General features: G+C 44.4%; 1 protein-coding gene across 1 annotated transcript in view; it reads left to right on the top strand.

The window, feature by feature from the left end:
* Positions 1–23930, top strand: part of FRMD4A (FERM domain containing 4A) — a 527110-nt gene that overhangs the window by 57380 nt on the left and 445800 nt on the right. The gene's annotated exons all lie outside the window — the stretch shown is intronic.

Here is a 23930-nt window from a genome sequence, read left to right as displayed (position 1 = left end):
AGGAACTCTCTCAATCCCAGGTTAAAAAAAAAACATGTTAATTAATAGTGTTCCTTTAACTATTTTTTTATTGCTACAATTAAAGTAATAGTGTTTTGATATAGTGTTTTTACAAAGTGCAATAGTTCATCCAGTCATCGGTAAATGACAAGCTGCAGGTCAGTGTATAGCAATGCAGTCCCATGTTGACACTGCCAGACACTGAAGTCATATATAAAGCACTTGGCTCAGCACCGCTGCTCTTCCCTTCCATGTTTTATCTTGGATTAGGTCACCTTTTGTGCTTCGCTTGGCTTTATGTTGGCTGCAGGTGTGTCTGAGATGGCTGATAGAAAACAGTGGCTCAGCAACGTGTCCTCGTATATCTTTTTTATACTCTTTGTAGTTTTCTGTTGTCACCACCTCATCTCATTTATTTCAGTGGCTACAAAGATGCTGCTGTTGTCAGAATGCAGCAGAGAGAGACAGACAGGCCTGAATGACTCCTGAGTGTCAGAGTGATGCAGCCTCCAGCTCACAAACACAGACAGCTCTGAAATCTATTAAATCCCCTGTAATATTGAGGTGTCTGGGCGTTCTTGCTGGCTGCTTCCAAAATGACTTACCACAGAGTGGAGCAGTGTCATGGGTTCACCAATGAGCTGAACAATAATATCTGTATTCCACTGTTGTCATATCATTTCAAGCTGTGTAAGTTTACAGTTAATCAGAAGAGAGCAAATCACAATTGGTCTGAATCATGAAGAGTGTGTGTGTGTGTGTGTGTGTGTGTGTGTGTGTGTGTGTGTGTGTGTGTGTGTGTGTGTGTGTGTGTGTGTGTGTGTGTGTGTGTGTGTGTGTGTGTGTGTGTGTGTGTGTGTGTGTGTGTGTGTGTGTGTGTGCTTTTTTTATGTGATTCATTTGTATATTGACACATTTTCTGCAGCACTTTATAGAGTACACTGGATGAATTGCATCATTATTGTCCCTCAATGAAGCTTGCAATCTAGCACATTTTTAAGTGTATCATGAAGTGTAAAATGGGACCCTAAGCAATAATGCAATACACTAAAGTTACTAATTGTAGCTCTTTGTTGTAATCCTGATGTGTCACCCCAGTATCTGCAGTCTCTGCTGACACATTGCACCTACAGTCATTTTATTTTCTCTTGTTTGCCTAAACTGCTGGCCCTCCTTTTACAGGTCTTGGTGGTCACACACCATACAATCTTAATTGTACAGATTTCCCAAATCTATTTAGCATAAGGGACAACAGATTGAAAATATTTTGAAAGTATTGTTTTGATAAGCTTTATACTACATGAAAGTGGTAACATTAAATATATATATATATATTGAATGGTGTTTAACCAACCTAATCTGAACTTCAGTGCACATTGAGGACTTGTAATGAGTCGTTTCTGCCTGTAAATAATGTGTGTCACTACACAGCATTCTGAAACAGAGTTATAGTCAGCAAAGCAAATAAACTGCATCTTTGATCAAAGCCTCATTAAAGATGTTTCTGACATACTTAAAGGGAACCTGAAACAAGAGGGATATGGAGGCTGCCATATTTATTTCCTTTTAAGCAATACCAGTTGCCTGGTTTTCCTGCTGATCCTCTGCCTCAACTTTTAGCCATAGCCCCTGAACAAGCATATGCAGATCAGGTATTTCTGACATTATTGTCAGATCTGATACAATTATCAGCATGCTTGTTTCTGGTGTGATTCAGACACTACTACAGTCAAATAGTCCAGCAGGGCTGCCAGGCAACTGGTATTGTTTAAAAAGGAATACATATGGCACCCTCCATATACTTCACACTTCAGGTTCCCTTTAAACACACGCATACTCAAGACTAGATCCACATGAGCATAAAACCCCTTTGTTTTTGTTGCTGGGGTAATGCCATAAAAAGTTTGGTGGCTTAACTACCTGCGGACCGACGCAGTATAAATCTACGGCGGGCAGGGGGCGCTGCGGTTCTGACCGGATGTAAACTCTATGTCCCATTCACCGTGCGCCCCCGCCCGCTCCCGCCTCTTTCGCCGCTCTGCCCCCGCCGCAATGTGCTGCCCTGCCGCCTCTATGACGGCAGAGCACTGTGAGCCGGGCAGGAGCCGTTTTCATTGGCTCCTGGCCCTGTCATTCATGTAAGCCGTTCCCATTGGCTTACATTAAGTGACAGGGTCAGGAGCCAATGAAAGCAGCTCCTGACCGCCGCACAGCACTCTGCCGTCATAGCGACGGCAGAGAGTGCAGCCTACAGCAGAGTCCCCGTTATTCGGAACTCAGGCAACCGTAAGTCTCAACTAACCGGCATGCCTGAGGGATAACAGGGACCTCTGTGTGGGGGCTTTTTTGGGGGTGCTGGCAGGCAGGAGAATACTTTCTGGGCCTCCAGTGATGTGTAGCAGGCTTTCTGTACCTCCTCTTGGGCTCCTAAAGGCTTCTGGCGTCAGTGTACAGAAGCCGGTGTGTCACATGACCTGGTGCTAGTCAGCTGGTGCTAGTCATGCATTGGGGAAGTCGCTCGGAGCCCGTGAGGAGGTACAGTAAGGCTGCTATACATCACTGGAGCCTCAGTAAGTATTTAAGGGGGAAGGTTAGCGATATATTGGCCGGTTGCTCAAGCAACTGGTAAGCACAGGTATCCAGCATCACGTGATGCCCACCGGTGCCGGATACTGGGGACTGTGCTGTATATACTATTGTCTATATTATTATGTACCCCATGTTTGTTCCTTACTTTGTACAGCAAAATGCAATATCTTGGCGCTTTATAAATCAATATTAATAATATGTTGCCAACATTTCCCATGACTAAAGTACATCTAATCTTAACTCTGTAACAATTCATCACTCATAGGGCTTGATTCCCTAAACCGTGATAACTCATATCACGGCCACGCCAGCGTTTTTGCACACAATTTTGCATGCAATCGTGAATTTGCACCCACAATTGTGTGCGAAAATTGCCCGCAAAACGCAAAATTGCGCGTGAAAATGCTAGTGCGGCCATGATATGAGTTATCACGGTTTAGTGAATCAAGCCCATGATGTAACAATGAAAAGTAAGGATGATTTCAACTATGATGACAAAATGATTGCGGTATGTAGGTGTAATATATATATATACAGAATATATATAATGTGTTTCATTGCAGTTCAAAGATTTTTGAAAAAGTGTCATAGGATCTGTTGAAGGGTAAAGGTAATTCAAAACTGAAAACTTTCTCTTAATAAAGTTTTTTTTTTTTTTATTCTATAGAGAAAAAGATTAAAACAATAAAAAATAACATTTCATCGTATATATAATACATTACTTCAAGCCAGAGCATGAGCTGACCTTGCTGTCCCCTGAAAGCAGTGCTATGTAATGGTACCTGGAGTGCTGATAATTCAGTCCTAATGGTACCACAGCAGCGAGTGTGACCGTTTCACTTATACAGTAATAGCATCACATTTCTTACACAAGGCCAATGGTTGAGTAATAGAACATCAGCCATCTATGTGATGTCTTCAGTTGTTGCTATATGGATCTATAAAATGCATGTAAGTAGTACATGTAGCATTAATAGGTCCTATCTGATGGCAGAATGTATGTTGACAAAAGCAGTTACAGCCACGAAGATTACAATTGTATTGATCACCTTTTACAAGAATAGTTACCATGGATCAAGTGTGTCAAGTTGGGAATTTCAATAACACATATACGCTGTTAAAAATGCGAAAATTCTACAAAATATAAATCAACACAGTGTAATTATCTGATGTATGAAGCCTAGAGAATAGTTAACCACTTGAGGACCTAGGGCTTTCTACCCCTTAAAGAGAATCTGTATTGTTAAAATCGCACAAAAGTAAACATACCAGTGCGTTAGGGGACATCTCCTATTACCCTCTGTCACAATTTCGCCGCTCCTCGCCGCATTAAAAGTGGTTAAAAACTGTTTTAAAAAGTTTGTTTATAAACAAACAAAATGGCCACCAAAACAGGAAGTAGGTTGATGTACAGTATGTCCACACATAGAAAATACATTCATACACAAGCAGGCTGTATACACCCTTCCTTTTGAATCTCAAGAGATCATTTGTGTGTTTCTTTCCCCCTGCAGCAATCTTCCACTGAAGTGTCAGGCTGTTTCTTCCTGCAGAGTGCAGACAGCTCTGCCTGTATGTAATTCCTCAGTATGTGAAAGCCCAGCCAGCTCAGAGGAGGATTTATCAAGTTTGTAAAAGATAAGAGAGAAGAGAGAAGCTGCCCTAATCTAAATAATACACAGGCAGTGTGCAGATAGGGGCCTGGAGGGGGGAGATGCATCACAGAACCACAACACTGAAGAACTTGGCAGCCTTCCAGACACAGGCTGACAAGTCTGACAAGAGAGAGATAAGTTGATTTATTACAGAGATGGTGATAGTAGAACGTGCTGCAGTAAGCCAGAACACATTAGAATAGCTTTTGGAACTTGTAGGATGATAAAAAACAGGATGCAATTTTTGTTACGGAGTCTCTTTAAGGACCGGCCACTTTTTTTCCATTCAGACCACTGCAGCTTTCAAGGTTTATTGCTCGCTCATACAACCTACCACCTAAATGAATTTTGGCTCCTTTTCTTGTCACTAATAAAGCTTTCTTTTGGTGCTATTTGATTGCTCCTGCGATTTTTACTTTTTATTATATTCATCAAAAAAGACATGAATTTTGGCAAAAAAATGATTTTTTTAACTTTCTGTGCTAACATTTTTCAAATAAAGTAAAATTTCTGTATACATGCAGCGCGAAAAATGTGGACAAACATGTTTTTGATAAAAAAACCCCCATTCAGTGTATATTTATTGGTTTGGGTAAAAGTTATAGCGTTTACAAACTATGGTGCAAAAAGTGAATTTTCCCATTTTCAAGCATCTCTGACTTTTCTGACCCCCTGTCATGTTTCATGAGGGGCTAGAATTCCAGGATAGTATAAATACCCCCCAAATGACCCCATTTTGGAAAGAAGACATCCCAAAGTATTCACTGAGAGGCATAGTGAGTTCATAGAAGATATTATTTTTTGTCACAAGTAAGCGGAAAATGACACTTTGTGAGAAAAAAAAAAAAAAAAAAGTTTCCATTTCTTCTAACTTGCGACAAAAAAAAAAATGAAATCTGCCACGGACTCACCATGCCCCTCTCTGAATACCTTGAAGGGTCTACTTTCCAAAATGGGGTCATTTGTGGGGTGTGTTTACTGTCCTGACATTTTGGTGGGTGCTAAATTGTAAGCACCCCTGTAAAGCCTAAAGGTGCTCATTGGACTTTGGACCCCTTAGCTCAGTTAGGCTGCAAAAAAGTGCCACACATGTGGTATTGCCGTACTCAGGAGAAGTAGTATAATGTGTTTTGGGGTGTATTTTTACACATACCCATGCTGGGTGGGAGAAATATCTCTGTAAATGACAATTTGTTAATTTTTATAACACACAATTGTCCATTTACAGAGATCTTTCTCCCACTCAGCATGGGTATGTGTAAAAATACACCACAAAACACATTATACTACTTTTCCTGAGTACGGCGATACCACATGTGTGGCACTTTTTTGCACCCTAACTGCGCTAAAGGGCCCAAAGTCCAATGAGTACCTTTAGGATTTCACAGGTCATTTTGAGAAATTTCGTTTCAAGACTACTCCTCACGGTTTAGGGCCCCTAAAATGCCAGGGCAGTATAGGAACCCCACAAATGACCCCATTTTAGAAAGAAGGCACCCCAAGGTATTCCGTTAGGAGTATGGTGAGTTCATAGAAGATTTTATTTTTTGTCAAAAGTTAGCGGAAAAAGACACTTTGTGAAAAAACACAATTAAAATCAATTTCCGCTAACTTGTGACAAAAAATAAAATCTTCTATGAACTCGCCATACTACTAACGGAATACCTTGGGGTGTCTTCTTTCTAAAATGGGGTCATTTGTGGGGTTCCTATACTGCCCTGGCATTTTAGGGGCCCTAAACCGTGAGGAGTAGTCTTGAAACGAAATTTCTCAAAATGACCTGTGAAATCCTAAAGGTACTCATTGGACTTTGGGCCCTTTAGCGCAGTTAGGGTGCAAAAAAGTGTCACACATGTGGTATCGCCATACTCGGGAGAAGTAGTACAATGTGTTTAGGGGTATATTTTTACACATACCCATGCTGGGTGGGAGAAATACCTCTGTAAATGGACAATTGTGTGTAAAAAAATTAAAAGATTGTCATTTACAGAGGTATTTCTCCCACCCAGCATGGGTATGTGTAAAAATACACCACAAAACACATTATACTACTTCTCCCGAGTACGGCGATACCACATGTGTGGCACTTTTTTGCACCCTAACTGCACTAAGGGGCCCAAAGTCCAATGAGTAACTTTAGGATTTCACAGGTCATTTTTGTTTCAAGACTACTCCTCGCGGTTTAGGGCCCCTAAAATGCCAGGGCAGTATAGGAACCCCACTAATGACCCCATTTTAGAAAGAAGACACCCCAAGGTATTCCGTTAGGAGTATGGTGAGTTCATAGAAGTTTTTATTTTTTTGTCACAAGTTAGCGGACATTGATTTTAATAGTTTTTTTTCACAAAGTGTCATTTTCCGCTAACTTGTGACAAAAAATAAAATCTTCTATGAACTCACCATACTCCGTACGGAATACCTTTGGGTGTCTTCTTTCTAGAATGGGGTCATTTGTGGGGTTCCTATACTGCCCTGGCATTTTAGGGGCCCTAAACCGTGTGGAGTAGTCTTGAAACCAAATGTCGCAAAATGACCTGTGAAATCCTAAAGGTACTCATTGGACTTTGGGCCCCTTAGCGTACTTAGGGTGTAAAAAAGTGCCACACATGTGGTACCGCCGTACTCAGGAGAAGTAGTATAATGCGTTTTGGGGTGTATTTTTACACATACCCATGCTAAGTGGGAGAAATATCTCTGTAAATGACAATTGTTTGATTTTTTTACACACAATTGTCCATTTACATAGAAATTTCTCCCACCCAGCATGGGTATGTGTAAAAATACACCCCAAAACACATTATACTACTTTTCCTGAGTACAGCGGTACCACATGTGTGACACTTTTTTGCAGCCTAGGTGCGCTAAGGGGCCCAACGTCCTATTCACAGATCATTTTGAAGCATTTGTTTTCTAGACTACTCCTCGCGGTTTAGGGGCCCTAAAATGCCAGGGCAGTATAGGAACCCCACAAGTGACCCCATTTTAGAAAGAAGACACCCCAAGGTATTCTGTTAGGTGTATGGCGAGTTCATAGAAGATTTTATTTTTTGTCACAAGTTAGTGAAAAATGACACTTTGTGAAAAAAAAACAATAAAAATTAATTTCCGCTAACTTTTGTCAAAAAATAAAATCTTCTATGAACTCGTCATACACCTAACAAAATACCTTGGGGTGTCTTTTTTTCTAAAATGGGGTCACTTGTGGGGTTCCTATACCGCCCTGGCATTTTACAGGCCCAAAACCGTGAGTAGTCTGGAAACCAAATGTCTCAAAATGACTGTTCAGGGGTATAAGCATCTGCAAATTTTGATGACAGGTGGTCTATGAGGGGGCGAATTTTGTGGAACCGGTCATAAGCAGGGTGGCCTTTTAGATGACAGGTTGTATTGGGCCTGATCTGATGGATAGGAGTGCTAGGGGGGTGACAGGAGGTGATTGATGGGTGTCTCAGGGGGTGGTTAGAGGGGAAAATAGATGCAATCAATGCACTGGGGAGGTGATCGGAAGGGGGTCTGAGGGGGATCTGAGGGTTTGGCCGAGTGATCAGGAGCCCACACGGGGCAAATTGGGGCCTGATCTGATGGGTAGGTGTGCTAGGGGGTGACAGGAGGTGATTGATGGGTGTCTCAAGGTGTGATTAGAGGGGGGAATAGATGCAAGCAATGCACTGGCGAGGTGATCAGGGCTGGGGTCTGAGGGCATTCTGAGGGTGTGTGCGGGTGATTGAGTGCCCTAGGGGCAGATAGGGGTCTAATCTGATAGGTAGCAGTGACAGGGGGTGATTGATGGGTAATTAGTGGGTGTTTAGGGTAGAGAATAGATGGAAACACTGCGCTTGGGTGGTGATCTGATGTCGGATCTGCGGGCGATCTATTGGTGTGGGTGGGTGATCAGTTTGCCCGCAAGGGGCAGGTTAGGGGCTGATTGATGGGTGGCAGTGACAGCGGGTGATTGATGGGTGGCAGTGACAGGGGGTGATTGATGGGTGGCAGTGACAGGGGGTGATTGATGGGTGATAGGTGATTGGCAGGTGATTGACAGGTGATCAGTGGGTTATTACAGGGAAGGACAGATGTAAATATTGCACTGGCGAATTGATAAGGGGGGGTCTGAGGGCAATCTGAGCGTGTAGGCGGGTGATTGGGTGCCCGCAAGGGGCAGATTAGGGTCTGATCTGATGGGTAACAGTGACAGGTGGTGATAGGGGGTGATTGATGGGTGATTGATGGGTAATGAGTGGGTGTTTAGAGGAGAGAATAGATGTAAACAATGGATTTGGGAGGTGATCTGATGTCGGATCTGCGGGCGATCTATTGGTGTGGGGGGGTGATCAGATTGCCCGCAAGGGGCAGGTTAGGGGCTGATTGATGGGTGGCAGTGACAGGGGGTGATTGATGGGTGATTGACAGGTGATTGACAGGTGATTGACAGGTGATTGACAGGTGATCAGGGGGGTAGATGCATACAGTAAACAGGGGGGGGGTGGTCTGGGGGGGGGGGGGGGGGGTCTGGGGAGAATCTGAGGGGTGGGGGGTGATCAGGAGGGGGCAGGGAGCAGGGGGGGGGATAAAAAAAATAGCGTTGACAGATAGTGACAGGGAGTGATTGATGGGTGATTAGGGGGGTGATTGGGTGCAAACAGGGGTCTGGGGGGTGGGCAGGGGGGGGGGTCTGATGGGTGCTGTGGGCGATCTGGGGCAGGGGGGGTAAAAAATCAGTGTGCTTGGTGCAGACTAGGGTGGCTGCAGCCTGCCCTGGTGGTCCCTCGGACACTGGGACCACCAGGGCAGGAGGCAGCCTGTATAATACACTTTGTAAACATTACAAAGTGTATTATACACTTTGTATGCGGCGATCGTCGGGTTAACATCCCGCCGGCGCTTCCGTATGGCCGGCGGGATGTTGCGGCGGGTGAGCGGCGCCAGGCGGAGGCGGAGGATCGCGTCACGGATGACGCGATTGCTCCGCCCATGCCCCTACAAGGACCGCCGCCATTTGTCAATACGGCGGTCCTTGCGGGGTGCACTTCCCGGCCGCCAATTGTACATACGGCGGTCGGGAAGTGGTTAAAGTAGAATTGGTTTCATACATCATGCTCATAGCCCTTTAAAGATGAGAGATTCCTTATTAGGATTTAGAGAGCCTGGAATAGTTTTCTGCAGGAGCTCACACAATCAAAGCTGGGGGAATTACTAGAATAATTAGAGGGACATTATCTCTGAGAAACAAAATATCCACTTAATTCAGTCTTCAGCAGCGTGCCAGTGTGCACGTGTGTGTACACACACAAAAACAAGTGACATCATCACAGTAGCCATGGTAACACACACAGGAAATCATATAAGAGGCAAAAGGATACAATGTCTCAAAAGGATACAACAGTCTTAAATGAGGAGGAAATGGGAAATAATCCAATATTTGCTGAGAGAGAGAAAAATACATCAAAACAACAATTAAATAGAAAAATGTAATTAAATAGAAAATTGCTCATAGTCAGCTTATAATTTAACCATTACACTTCGCTTTGTTATTTGATCATATGTTTACAATATCTGGAGATCTCATCAACCAATTTTCCCTATACCTCCATGGCAGCACATCGGGTTTAGGCCCCGCCCCTAATACCCCACAGGATCAAGTATCTATAAATGTTCTACTGACCCTCCCCTTCGTGTCTTTTTCATTCCTGTCCTTCACCTCACAGGATTGGCAGGTGATTCCTGCTGAATTTTTTCTTTTACCCCCTTGCCGGCCGCATCATGTGGCCATCCGCACAGGCAGCCTCCCCTGTAGCGATGCCATTCACATAGGGCTTTAAACAAGCCTGATGGATGGGGACCCCGTTCTGCTGGTCTTGGGGGTCCGTTTTTGTGTCTCCCTAACTCAGGCACTAAGTAGTGGCATCAGAGATGTGGGACACGAACTTGCTGCAGCGCTTACCACTCTAATGGAGTGTGCTGGCCGGGCATCCTTTCCTCCCTTTTCGGCACGGCGTGCGTTCCACTGCGCAGTAGATGCGCTCCAGGGTCTCTGCCAGAAGTGATGCGTACTTCCGGGTTACGCCGGCCTAATGCGGACATTGGTCCGCGTCACGAGGAGGCGGATGTGACGTCAGAGTCACTCGAGCGGGGGGTTTAAAGCAGAATGGCTGCGGTGGCGGCGGTGCTTTGCATCCCCGCATGCAGTGAAGGTCGGAACTCCGTTTCCCTCCCTTAGGAGATAGAGCCCTGCAGTGGTGGATCTTCCGGTGAGCGTAATTGGCCAGGTGACTGATTAGTCCCTGGTTGTGTATAGTTTTTCCTTATTGTTTCTTCTACTCTTTTCCAGCGCCTGGCTGATTTGGCCAGCAAACATGGATGCCCATAGGCCCCACACAGACCAGCGCTCTTTGACTAGGTAAGGGGGGCATAGGTAAGTCTAATATAGTCATTCAAGGAGTGCATTACTGAGGGCAATGTTTTTGTTTGTTGCAGCCCTGGAAGACTTGGAAGAATGTTTCGCTCCCTATTGGGAGGCCATTACAGAAGACGATCATCTAGCAGATCCCGCTACAGTAGATCTCACAGGAGATCAAGATCAAGATCCAGATCAAGATCGCCGGTGTATCGTCACAAAGAGAAACTTTTCTGGGCATGTGCAAAGCCAGTGGCTCCCGGGAAGTCGGTGTGTCCAGACTGTTTTCTAGAGCTGGGGAGAGAGCCGGCTCCGGAACCAATAAACGTAACAGAAGCGATACAGAAGGCTGTACAAGAGTCTATGAGTTCCTACATAGCAAGTCTCCCGCCGGCTCAACCTCAGTCGACTCAAGCTCAGCCTGTACCGATGTCCCCGGGGGAGGAGGAAGTATCCCTGGGATTTGACTTTGCATTAGTAGACCCATTCATTAAAGCAGTACGTGAAGTACTAGAATGGGAAGAGGTACAGGAGGAAGAGGAGGAAAAAACTAAGAAAAAGGCGAATAAGACATACTATAAGCACCTAGATAAGACAAAACGTACCTTTCCAGTGATGGATGAAATAAGAGCTGTAATTCAAGAAGAGTGGCGGAAGATGGAGAAAAAAGTCCCTATGGCTAATAGGTTTGCAAAAATGTACCCACTACCGCAGGCGGATACAAAATCATTAGATGAGCCCCCAGTGGTGGATGCTTCGGTTACTCGACTGGCAAAACATGTCACACTCCCAATCGAGGATGCTATAACCTTCAGAGATACTATGGAGCGCAAGATAGACATGGACCTGAAAAAGATTTACACAGGGTCGGGAGGCGCTTGCAAGCCAGCGATCGCATTAACATCAGTAGGGAAGGCGGTCAGGGCCTGGACTGAAAATGCTGAACAGATGATCAGAGATGATGTTGACAAAGAGACTTTGATTGCAAGTTTGGAAGACCTTAAAATTGCAGGCGATTTCATCGGAGAATCAGCGATAGATGTACTTCGCTCTTCAGCAAGGTCCATGCTATACTCCGTAACCGCAAAGAGGGCCCTGTGGTTGAGGTCCTGGTCCGCGGACCCGGCTTCCCGTCAGTTATGGTGCAAAATCCCTTTTGATGGTAAGACTCTTTTCGGCGAGAAGATGGACTCAGCCATTTCGAGGGTTACGGGCGGGAAGTCGGGTTTGCTTCCACAGGACAGGCGCCCGAAGAGACAACCGGGTACTCCCTCCACACAACCCGCTCCTAGATACAGAAATGCTAGGTCTTACAGACCGGGCAGGAATTACAGAAATAATTGGCAAGCAAACCAAGCATCAACTAGTAGAGCTCAAAAACAGAAGGGCACTCAGCCCTCTCAGGGGAGCAAGAAATCCTTTTGACAACCAGCTCATCCAGAAGAGTCCGGTAGGGGCGAGATTGAGACAGTTCAGCCACGTTTGGCAACGAGAAGTAAAATCCCCCTGGGTGGTGAGAACAATATCATCAGGACACTTCTGGACGTTCAAGAGGAATCCTCCACAGGACTCGTTCAGATTAACACACATTCCGGTATGTCCCCAGAAGAAGGAAATTCTGGAAACGTATCTGCAAGGGCTTGTGAACAAACAAGCAATCGTGCCAGTCCCGAGACAGGAAAGACGTCAGGGGTTTTATTCAAGACTATTTTTTGTACAGAAAAAAACCGGCGATCTCCGACCGGTCTTAGATCTGAAAAGACTGAATTCATACATAACACTCGAAAAGTTCAAGATGGAATCCTTACACACGATCATAATGGCTGTAAATCCCAGGGACTTTATGCTTTCTATAGATCTGGAGGATGCATATTTACATGTGCCAATTCAAGCAGACCTACAGAAGTACTTAAGGTTCGCGGTAGGGGGAGACCATTATCAGTTCGTATGTCTTCCTTTTGGAATCTGTACGGCACCCAGGACATTTTCCAAACTGCTTCTGGAGATAATAGCCCTAGTAAGACTTCAAGGGGTCCGTGCTTTCCATTATCTAGACGATATCCTACTATTGTCCAATACAGTGAAAGAGGGTCTTTTCCACAAGGACTTGTTAATCAGCACTCTACTCAGGTTCGGCTGGTTAATAAACTATTCCAAAAGCCATCTTCAACCTACCCAAGACCTGGTGTATCTGGGAGCAAGATTTCGCACTCAGGGGAACTCAGTGGGTCTCCCGGACGAGAAAATCCCGGTAATAAAGCAGAGGGTATTGCAGATGTTCCTATCCACCACAGCTTCAGCGAGAACGTGCCTAGGAGTTCTAGGTACCATGTCGGCTACTATCCCAATGGTTCCTTGGACCCATTGGAGGCTCAGGAATCTTCAGCATGGTTTTCTGATCCAATGGGATGGTCACAGTCTATGCCAGAATATTCGAATCACGAAGCTCATGAAGAAAGATCTGCCCTGGTGGCTGGAGGAGAAAAACCTAAGGAAGTGCCTTCCTTTAGAGCACAGAGTACCGATAACGATCGATACAGATGCCAGCCAGAGAGGCTGGGGAGCGACGTGTGGTTCACAGATAGCTCAGGGAATCTGGCCTCAACACATGAAGTACTGGCCAGCCAACAGGCTAGAAATGCGAGCTGCCTTTTGCGCCCTTTTACACTTTCAGGCACTCATCAGGGGGAAAGAAGTTCTGCTGAGGATGGACAACAGGACGGCGGTTGCCTACATCCGCAATCAAGGGGGGTCTCGCAGCCAATCCCTGATGGAGGAGGCGGACCTGATCTTTACGTGGGCAACGAGGCGTCTGAGTTCACTAACGGCAATTCACATACCGGGTCTGTCCAACACTATTCCGGACTTTTTGAGCAGAATAATAGTGTCAAACAACGAGTGGGAGTTAGAGGAGTCAGCCTTCCAGATGATATGCACACATTGGCAGGAACCAGAGTTGGATCTCTTGGCATCTCGCAACAACAAGAAGTGCCATCGCTACTTCAGCAGGTTCCCGGAGAGAGAGGCAGAGGCAACAGATGCTTTGACGGCAGTCTGGAACTTTCAGGTGGCTTATGCTTTCCCTCCAACACCCCTCATCATGAGATTGTTACAGAGGTTGAGGTCGGAACCAGTGGTCTTGTTGGTAGTTCTCCCTTGGTGGCCAAGAAGACCCTGGTTCCCTATGATCTCTCAGATGTCGATGGCCAATCCTCTCCCTCTCCCAGACAGCAGCACTCTGTTGTCCCAAGGGCCGGTGATTCATCTGAACCCATCTCGGCTGAAGTTGACGGCGTGGAAATTGAGAGGAGGAAGTTGGCGGACATAGGCTGCTCAGAGTCGGTTATCTCGACACTGCTAAAAGCAAGGAAAGTTAATACGAATTCAACATATCACCGCATTTGGAAAGTTTTTCTGGAGTAAGGAAAGAAAAATTTGATCCTGTTAAGCCTCCAGTGCATCAACTTCTCGCCTACCTACAGACGGGAGTAGAGAAAGGACTATCATTCCATTCATTAAAAGTACAAATCTCGGCGATTTCGGCCCTTACTAGCCATCGTTGGGCCTTTAATCCCTTGATTAAGCAATTCATATCCGGAGTCATGAAAGTACGACCTCCGCTGAAGCCTATCTTTCCCAGCTGGGATCTACCACTAGTTTTGAACTACTTAACCAAATCACCTTTTGAGCCGATAGAACAATGCTCTCTTTGGTTTAAGACCTTGAAGACAGTATTTCTAGTGGCAATCACTTCTGCCAGAAGAATTTCGGAACTACAAGCCCTGAGTCATCTGGAACCATTCCTCACTTTCTTTCCGGATAGGGTTCAACTGCGACCGGTTCAAGGGTTTCTCCCCAAGGTGTCATCAGTTTTACACATTAACCAAGAGTGGTCGTTACCTTCGTTCAGTGAGGAGGATTCTACAACTCCTCACGCATTAGATGTGGCAAGATCTTTGAAAGCTTACCTTCAGGAGACTCAAAGCATAAGGAAGTCGGACAGACTATTTATCATCCCAGCGGGATACCGCAAGGGAGAAGCAGCATCAACCAGGACACTGGCCTCTTGGCTCATCCGTACCATACAAAATGCTTATAGGGCAGTCAATAAAGAGCCGCCGGGAGAAATCCGGGCACACTCAACAAGGGGCTTAGCGTCTTCCTGGGCAGCTTATGCAAAAGTCTCAGCTACGAAGATTTGTCAGGCTGCCAACTGGAGCACAATAAACACTTTTATTTCGCATTACCAAGTTGATACCTCACAGTCAACTTCTGTAGAATTTGGAAGAGCTGTTCTATCTTCCTGTTCTGATGTTTTTGTTCAGTAAATAAAAAAATTCTGCTTGCACCTGCTCCAGTGTTCCCTCCCGTTTGTGGTTATAGTTAAATCCCGATGTGCTGCCATGGAGGTATAGGGAAAATGGAAAATTGTATACTTACCTAACGGTAATTTTCTTTTCCCTATGCATCCATGGCAGCACAGGGTTCCCACCCACTGTTCGGTGAGGACCTAGTTACAAGACACGAAGGGGAGGGTCAGTAGAACATTTATAGATACTTGATCCTGTGGGGTATTAGGGGCGGGGCCTAAACCCGATGTGCTGCCCTGGATGCATAGGGAAAAGAAAATTACCGTTAGGTAAGTATACAATTTTCCGTTTTAAAGGTTTTACTTGTCAATTTGCACAATATCGTGGACTATTGAATATTCTAAGCCACCATCTGAAGCACATAGATTGTCTTCTACTGAATAGGTTGATTCTTTAAATATTCTTCCACTCACCAGCACTACCAAAACGTGACATATGAGAACCTTTAAAAAATAATCTGTCTTCACGGCAGAAAGATTAATCTTCACTTACACACAAGCTGAAGTCACTGACAGATAACATCACCTTTTCATCCTTTTATATCTATCATACATGTACTGAATGTGTTGCTGTAGAAATGCGCCATCTTCTCTCTTGCCTGGTTTGTGGTTTGAACAATGCTTTATGTCCTGCATCGTTAGTTGACCTTATATGGAGAACTGTATTATCTGAGTTTGTTCCAATTAGTTTTTCTCTGTACCTGCTTCAATTGTTCCCCAGCGTAAAACAGTATTACTAGTAGGGACATACAGTATTTCTTTAGCATTCTTTTTGCCATAGGAAAAAATGGCCAGGCCAGGTTTCTACTCTGGGATTATCCTATACATTCACTAAACTTTATCAGCAGAACACACAGGAGGCACAACCTCTTGGTCCAGGATCTCCTTCTTCAGGTGCTCCTAGATATTGCACAATTAGAAGCATAAAATCCTATTTATTTAAAAATCTCATACTATTTTGCCCGAAAAAACTCTCAGGATTGTCTTTACATAGCAGGAGAGTGAAAGTAAGACTTAGACTTCTGGAATGCTCTACAACTTAAAGAGTAACTGAGCTGAAGCTGGAGTACATAGAATTAGATACTTACCTAAAGAGAGGGAAGCCTCAGGATACTATTGAGCCCCCCCCCCCTCTGTGTTGTTCCCCATTGCTGAGCACAGCCTCCCAGAAGATTAGCGACAATGCATTTTTGATAATCCCGACAGGGCAGCTCTCCCTGCTCCAGAGTGGCCGCGCAATAGCTGACCCAGCCCGCCTGAGCATGCGCAGTAAGCTGAAGCCACAGGCTCTGTGCTACTGTGCAATTGCGCATACATGGGGGGGGCTTGCGTGGCTACTGCATGGACCCGCTTTTGGAAGAAGAGCTGCATGGCCACGATGTGAAGGGGGGCCAAGCTCTGCAACGGGGGCCTTTACAGCACCAAGGGAAGCCTCCATAGGATCCTGAGGCTTCCCTCTTTTAAGGTATATATCTGGTTTTGATCCCAAGCTACAGCTCGGGATCACGTTAAATATTTCTGCAAGCATGGAAAATAATGATTATTAAAGTATAACAAAGGGGGGGGGGCACCTAAAACTGTTGCTGAGGCTGCATAGTAAGAGTGTTGTGTGCTACAACCCTCTGGACCTCTTTGTGCATAATATTCAATGACTTGGGGAAATGTCAAAACCTTCCCGCATTTGCGTGATATCTTGTGGAGCTGTTGATCCATTGAACTTTACATAGGTAAAAAATCCATCACATTTACCATTGATCCATTAAATGTACATAGGTAAAAATATCAAGGGCTGCCATACAACAATGCTATGGGAAAGTGCTATCAATGATAACTTGCAAACAAGTCAGTCAGGTAGCATAGGCACATGTATGACAAATATAACTAGATGGAATTTGCATGCCAAGGCCCTAGAAATAAACAGTATGTCTTCCCCCAGTGTGATGGAGTCACACTTGCAAGCACTGGTTTCATCAGGGGTTATTTAATGGACAGTTAGGTTTTCTTTGCCTGGGTCTTAATAACAAATGGCACACATTTAGGGCCATAACAATGGATGCGCAGGCCCCTCAGCAAACATAATTATCCTGCCTAATTCAACAGCAATGGCCAGTGACTAAGTGGGGACACATTACTCTCCCCCCACCCAGGAGATATGACTCAGCAGGATCAGGTAAATATTTGTACACAAGACAGTTCCACTGCGCTAAGGGCTCTTTCACATTAGGGCAGACTTTGTGCGTTAATGCAAACGGCTAACGTTTGCGTTAACCAAGGTAAAATGAAAGTCCATAGACTTTCATTTTACCTTTCACACTCGACGCTGCGTTTCGATGCGTTGCGGTTCCGACACACCCGGGTGCAGTTTTTCCTCCAACGCACCCACGAGCCGGTGTTTTCCGTCAGGTTTAATTACCAGCTACCGCCGCTGATTGCGTCGCACCGCAGATACCCGACGACACGCCGCAGGCAGACAACGCGTGCAGGAGAACGGCTCCTGCTCACGTTGTCTGATGTGAAAGAGCCCTAATACTCTGAGTGGGAGGAGGAGGGTGCCCCCTTAGCCCTCAGGTGCCCTGCTGTTGCCCTGCACACTTTCATCCAATGATATTGTCATTTAAACACCGTTCTTCATATTCAGAGAGGAATTTCTTGCTATAGCTCTACCCATATACTTACTAAAACCCTATAAACCTCATTATGGGCAAATTGGCCATTTGCAGTTTTTCCTGCCACAGAACAAATTATGCAATCATTTGACCTACCGTAATTGTGTTGTATGCAATAGATATTGAAGCGGCTTGCGTATCTCTACCTATGCTTTTCTCAGAATCTGAGCTGTAGGTGAATTTGTAATAGTTGTTGTTTAGCAGGCTGGCTATCAGTCTATAAATGAAATGCACGCCAAGCATCCTGTGGCAGGAATATATAAGCAGGGTACCAAGGGTGATGCTGTAAATGTCCTAGTGCTGACTCACATGGGATATTAGTCTGAATGCAAGCTCACATTAGCTGTACTGCACATCAGCTTTGCAGTAATTACTTCACGGTCTGTTCTCCAGTTGTGCAGTGGTTTCGGATAACTACACTCATTATGAATTTATTTGAGAACTCAAACACAGTTTAAGTAAGAAATACTATATAATATATGTATATGTGAGCAGTTAGTCAGTTTGCAGTTTACAAATCAGTTTGCTGCCTCAGCTGCAATGCTATAGCTTGGTCCATTAGCATTCTTTACCTTCATCCTGAGGAGACTGACTTCCTGTAGGATGTAAGGGCTGCACAGACCTCAGTCGTCACTGTCATTCCTAATAATAATTTGGCATCTGTAGCTGCAGACATGTGGCTCAGATGAGCAGTATACTCTGCCTTATATCCAGTCTTAGCTGGATAGTTTACTGGTTAAGGCCGTGCTCCGTCTCTGACATAATAGACCAAGGTTCAAATCTTGGCTGAAGCCAGTACCTATTCAGGAAGGAATCCTTGGGACTTCCTAACACTGCAGAGTGGCCTATTGAGCGCACCCTTAGTGGCTGCAGCCCTCAAGTGCTTTGAGTCCCACAGGAGAAAAGTACTATCCAAATGTTAGCATTATTTATTATTATTTTGCCTATAAAAAAAGGAGGCAAAGAAGAAGCAGGGCGACAACATAGAAAATGTTCAAATTTTGCCCAGGTGATTGCGGGGTGAAGAAGACAATCATGAACATTTATTTTGGCCAACAACACACCAATGTCTATACAGCCCTTATCTATGAGTTATTAACACATAATTCTCCAGATACACAGCTATTATCAAAAAAGAAGTAGTATAACAAGTAGTTAAATTCCTTCCTAAGCAGGCATTATTATAATAAAGATGCTACCTATCCCATAATTCCATGTGGCCAAGAGGATCTAGGAGCCTGTGCTGTAAAATAGTCTACCTATATTAGTGGCCATAGTACTCATTTATTTTATTTGACAAAACAGTTTAATAACATAATAAATGTAAAATATAGCCAGTGGAAAATACTAATACATCCATTGGATCATTTGTGAAGTGTACTTCTAATTAATCAATCCTTTCTAGACTTTAGAACTAGTATTTACACAATGACTATACATGAATTCTCCTTTGTTTTCAGTAATGTGCATTTTAGGACTTGGGTATGTATGATTAGACCATAAAATCTCGCCAGCAATGCCCTTGTACTGTACATTATATAATTATGGCACACTTAAAAAGACCTCATCTTAATAACTCCTCTGGGTGTTTCACATGATTGTGGTAATTATACACACTCGGTGAACATACAGGCACTGTGTAGAATTGGTTGTCCTTGGCACATAAAATGGAACAGATTTTAATAACCTCAGTAATTATTTCTCCATATAATCCAGCAGAGCTAAATTTGTATTGAATTGACAAGCATTGGCTGTCACGGTATTCATTTGGTAATCTTTAGGAGGATCTTTTGGGAAATAATCATGGAAATGCAATAGACCCAAGGAGAGAGCATGCATAAAATGCATTGAACTGCCCTGGTTAGTTTTGTGTTTCTCTGATTCACACACTAATGAGATTATTGCAGTAACACTAGGCTGCCCAGACAGGGCCTCTGTAAAAGTTTTCTGGAGGTGGTGGATTTATGGTGACCTATAGTCCTTGGAATAAATATATTTTCTTTAAAGAACAAGTGACACCCATGCTAACCTAGAAATAAAAAACACATACTGTATATACTGTATATATGTGATTTACCTGACCTGGAGGGCAAACACCATCTCAACTCAGAAGAAGGCGCAGCAAAGACTCTTCTTTCAACGCCAAATAAAGAAGTTTGGCATGGCCCAGGAACTTCTGAGATCCTTCTACTCTGCCACCATTGAGTCGGTCCTTTGCTCGTCCATCCTGGTCTGGTACGCTAGCTCCTCCGACAGTGACAGATACAAAATTCAGAGGGTCATCAGCTCAGCGGAGAGAACAATTGAGAAACCTCTACCCCCCTTAGATCACATCCACAACACTAGACTGCTCTCCAGAGCAATGAAAATCGCTGGCGACCTCTCCCACCCAGGTCACAGCCTCTTTAGCCGGCACAAATCGGGCCGGAGGTTCCGGTCAATCTCATCCAGGACTACAAGACGCAGGAACACTTTTTTCCCCACGGCCGTTAGACTCTTGAACTCTGCCCTCTCCACAAACCCTTCCCCCCATAGCCGCCTACAGACTGTCATCTGACCATGTTGCTGCTGCCCTGATCACTGTTCTTGCTATAGTGTGCATTAGTACTACACTTTACCTTCTGTAACATGTTGCTGACTCTGTAAACTTGTGTTGTCTTACCAATGTCATGTTACTTTACTGTGCCATATCTCCGTGCCAAATCCAATTCCGGGCACGGTCCAGCCGTGCTTGGCGAAATAAAGAGATTCTGATTCTGATACTCGCATAAAAGCCGAATTTTTGAGCACAAAAAATGTGCTCAAAAGTCCCCCTCTTGGCCTGTATGCGAGTCACCAACTCTGTATGACCGTTTTCATGTGGGACAGGAGCTCCTCCACTTGCAACGGTGATGCTGTATGCAGGCTGTGCGGGCAGGAGAGGATGCCGGTGTCTGCAGGATCGGATGTCTGCAAAGCAAGACAAGAGCTCCTCCATCCACTTCCACTCCAGCCACTTGTGTGTCCTGCTTTCCCTGCACAGGGGTGGCCACACTGTCTTACCGATCAGGGCATCTGGTGCTGGCAGTGACATGTGACAGAGCCTGTGCAGTCACCAGTGTAATTATCGGGGATTCCCTCTTCCGTCTAGTACTTGCTGTGTCTCATACTGATGACGCCATTTAGTGGCGTCTTTAGACAGCGAGTACTGGACGGAAGAGGGAATCCCCGATAATTACACTGGTGATTGTGCAGGATCTGTTACATGTCACTGCCAGCACCAGATGCCCTGATCGGTAAGACAGTGTGGCCACTCCCGTGCAGGGAAAGCAGGACCACACAAGTGGCTGAAAGTGGAGGAGCTCTTGTCCCGCTTTGCAGACATCCGATCCTGCGGACACCGGCATCCTTTCCTGACCGCACAGCCTGAATACAGAATCACTGCTGCAAGTGGAGGAGCTCCTGTCCCACGTCACTGCCAGCACCGGACACCCCACTCTTTTCCACATTCTGCTGCAGGGACTCTCCCCCATCCAGGACGTCAGATTTTTTCAAACAATACAGACTCCCTGTACAGCATGTCTCATCTGCATTCCCGCTGCACAGCTCACTCCTTCTTCACTCCACAGCTGGCAGCCTCATTCCAGGTACTAGTATCTAAAAGTTGCTATATGTGACATGAGGGGGGAGCATGAGGTTTCCTACTGGGTGCACATTTGGCTATGGGGATGGGGGGCTGCCTAACACCTGAGTACACATTTGGTCATGGGGAGGGAACTGCCTCACACTGGGGGAACATGTGGCTATTTCTATAGGGGGAGGCTTATATGCGTGTCAAACTATTTTTCCTGGTTTCTGAGGTAAAAGTGGGTACCTCGGCTTATACGCAAGTATATACAGTAAGTAGATAAATACTAGTTCTACTTACATAACAGATGTATTGCACTGTCCATGTTATGATTCTTGTGAATTTTATAAACGAAAAGCAGAGAATCCTATTCTTGGCAGCTTCCATCTTTGTTACCTTTGACTTCCTGACATAATTTCCTCCCTCACTTTTTTTCTCTTCTTGCTAATTGTGTATGTGTTACCTGCCCTCCTCCCAGAGTCTTCAGACACTCCCACTGAGGTCTAAACTAGGAAGTGCACTGTCTTATGTCATTAGAAGGAGGGGGAACTAAAGGGAAGAGGAGGAATATATTATAGATAAAAAGATCCCAGCATGCAACTGTTTGGCAATGGCACTTAAAGGGCCAGTGCTCCTAAGGTATGCAATAACTCCAAGCCATAACAGCAGAAAATGTTTTGAAAGTTTTGAATGCAGGATTAGCATCTTTATCACTTAATACAGTTGCTGTTGAAATTAGATTTTTATGGTGACAATCCCGCTTTAAAGAAAACCTGAACTGAAAATTAAAAGACAAAATAACCATACACAGGTCATACTTACCTCCCATGTAGTCTACTCCTCAATCTATTTTTCCTCTCCTGTGTCCTGTTTGTCCACTGTGATCAATGGAATTCTCCGTCCTCCATTTTGAAAATGGCCATTACCCCATAACAGCTTCCTGGTCAGCACACTGTTAAACTGTTACATCGCCCACTTGAGCCATAGGGAAACATGGACACATCAGTTCTCCTCTCAGCTGTAACTGACAGCAACTGATATATAACTGACAGCAACTAGTATATTTTAGTTCTGACAAAATGTTGTCAGAACTGGAAGGGATCACTGTAAGAAGAAAATGGTGAGCTTCTGAGAGAAACTGATGGCAAGGTAACTATGTAATGTTCATTTGAAGTTACCTCATGTGTTTATTTTAAATAATTTTACTCAGTGCAGGTTCTCTTTAAGCTTGTATATATTACAAATATTGTACTGTAACTACTGTAACTATACCTAACCCTACTCTCACACAGAACCCTCCCTGTACCTATCCCTAACCCCTAGACCCCCCTGGTGGTGCCTAACCCTAACCACCCCCTGGTGGTTCCTAATCCTAAAACACCCCTGGTGGTGCCTAACCCTAACCACCCCCCTGGTGGTGCCTAACCCTAACCACCCCCTGGTGGTGCCTAACCCTAACCACCCCCTGGTGGTGCCTAACCCTAACCACCCCCATGGTGGTGCCTAACCCTAAGAGCCCCCTGGTGATGCCTAATCCTAAAACCTCCTTGGTGGTGCCTAACCCAAAATCTCCCCTGGTGGTGCCCAACCCTAACCACCCCCACTGCACAAACATCCTTACACACATATAAACAATAATATATTTAATCCTTAAAATACTTCACTATAAATAACATGCACAGAATAATTTATATATTTGTAATATAATAAATAGCCTTAAAATCACGTACACATTAATAATATTGTAAATAGAAAAAGGTGTGTATATATATATATATATATATATATATAATATATATGTCTCGGATCAGGTGATTTCGGCGCTCGGCTCTTAGACACTGGGCGCACCATAGCAGCAATGCTATGCTGCGTGGGGCACGTAGCGATAATTCAGGACTCTGGCGGCCGCCAGACCCCAAATTACATCTCCCTCCGAGTTGCGACAACTCGGAGGGGGAATAGTATGTAACGCCGCCTCGGAGTTTAGCGGCATCGGTGAGAGTGGTTTGGTTCTCACCGCGTCGAACTGATCGGCGCTGATTTAATATGCAAACATATATATATATATATATATATATATATATATATATATATTAGATAGCCTTACAATCACGTATGCATTAAAAATCTTAAAATAAAGGTAATATTAAAAGTGATATATTAGTAAGTTAATAAATCTGAAAACTATAATCGACGCATTATAAGTGTAAAAAACAAAGTTAATACCAAAAGCTATGTATTTCTAATAGAATAAGGTTGAAAACGATATTTAACCCATTCAGGTTCCGTGGTTTTCACGAGAGAAATGTTCACCTCCCATTCATTAGCCTATAACTTTATCACTACTTATCACAATGAACTGATCTATATCTTGTTTTTTCCGCCACCAATTAGGCTTTCTTTGGGGGGTACATTTTGCTAAGAGCCACTTTACTGTAAACGCATTTTAACAGGAAGAATAAGAAAAAAATGGAAAAATTCATTATTTCTCAGTTTTCAGCCATTATAGTTTTAAAATAATACATGCCTCCATAATTAAAACTCACGTATTGTATTTGCCCATATGTCTTGGTTATTACACCGTTAAAATTATGTCCCTATCACAATGTATGGCGACAATATTTTATTTGGAACTAAAGGTGCATTTTTT

Source organism: Hyperolius riggenbachi, chromosome 3 (genome assembly GCF_040937935.1).
Source record: "Hyperolius riggenbachi isolate aHypRig1 chromosome 3, aHypRig1.pri, whole genome shotgun sequence".
NCBI lineage: Eukaryota > Metazoa > Chordata > Amphibia > Anura > Hyperoliidae > Hyperolius > Hyperolius riggenbachi.
This window is presented reverse-complemented; position numbering and strand designations above follow the sequence as displayed.